Below are 1,610 nucleotides of genomic sequence, written 5' to 3'. Positions count from 1 at the left end.
CGGCATTCAGTTGGATATTTTCAAGCACACAGACACGCAGGAACCGCTGCAACAAGCACGAAATGTGGTTAGTTGCGAAAAACAGTTCCCTGCTGTCGCCTGATCTGACGCTGATCATTTTACATATTGCCTTAAAAAATTTAAGGGTGTTGGGGTCCATCGGGCCGAGAACCTCGATACATATTGGCAAGAATTCCATCGAGGGGAGGGCGTTCCCATATTTTTTCATTTTCTCGTCCGCATGTATGTATGCATGTATGTATGTAGGTATGTATGTATGTATGTATGTATGTATGTATGTATGTATGTATGTATGTATGTATGTATGTATGTATGTATGTATGTATGTATGTATGTATGTATGTATGTATGTATGTATGTATGTATGTATGTATGAATGTATGTATGTATGTATGTATGTATCATTCTACTGTGTTTGTTCTAGAATATTTGATAAATCTATCTTTTGAAAAGGGCAAATTTCCAAGCTGTCTCAAAATCGCCAAGGTAATTCCTATTGAAAAAATTAAAGGAAAAACAGATTTATCAAATTTTCGCCCTATATCACTCTTGCCAGCATTTTCAAAAATACTTGAAAAACTAATGCACCGACGAATGACTAGTTTTTTGCAAAAAAATAATATTTTGTCAAATTCCCAATTTGGTTTCAGAGAGAAATTTTCTACAGAATTAGCAATCGTAGAACTAGTTCGCAAGATTGGCATCAATACTGAATGTAAGAGATTTGTCATTGGAACGTGCTTAGATCTGTCGAAAGCATTTGATTGCATCAACCACGACATCATGCTCAACAAGTTGGAGAAGTACGGTTTTACGGTTTTAGAAATACATCACTGCATTGGTTTCGTAGCTACTTAACAGAAAGAAAACAATTTGTCTATGTGAACGATGAAATTTCCAGTCTGCTCGGAAACAACAACGGTGTGCCTCAAGGAAGCATCCTAGGTCCTTTGTTATTTATATTGTACATAAACGATCTTCCAGCTGCATCAGCGTTTTTTGACTACGTAATTTATGCTGATGACACGAATGTTTTTAGCAGCGGCAGATCGATGAAAGAACTTATTGAGGAAACAAACAGAGAGTTGAAAAACATAATCTCTTGGTTCGAAGCCAATAAACTTTCAATTAACAGTTCAAAAAGCCAAATGATGGTTTTTGGATCCGTACAATATCTAAATTACAAGGAGCCGTATAAAATCATCCTAGGTAACAACACAATTGTTGAAACAAAGTGTTTAAAACTTCTAGGCATGCTGCTCGATCAGAAACTCTCCTTCAAACATCACATAAAACAAGTATCATCCAAACTTTCAAAGTCAATAGGAATGATAAACAGAGTAAAATCATTTTTGCCAAAAAACTGTTTGAATCTTCTGTATAATTCCCTGTGCATTCCGTTAATAAACTACTGCAACATTGTATGGGCTTCATCGTACCACACATCAACCTTACCAATAGAAATATTAATCAAAAGAGCAGTTAGATTGATAACGAGATCCAAACGATTTGAACACAGCCAACCATTGTTCAACAGCACGCGAAACTTGAATTTCTCGAAACTCAGCATTTNTTTCTGATGATTTTTG

The sequence above is a fragment of the Helobdella robusta genome, assembly GCF_000326865.2.
Source record: "Helobdella robusta unplaced genomic scaffold HELROscaffold_85, whole genome shotgun sequence".
In the NCBI taxonomy this organism is placed as follows: domain Eukaryota; kingdom Metazoa; phylum Annelida; class Clitellata; order Rhynchobdellida; family Glossiphoniidae; genus Helobdella; species Helobdella robusta.
Note: the sequence above shows the minus strand (reverse complement) of the source record.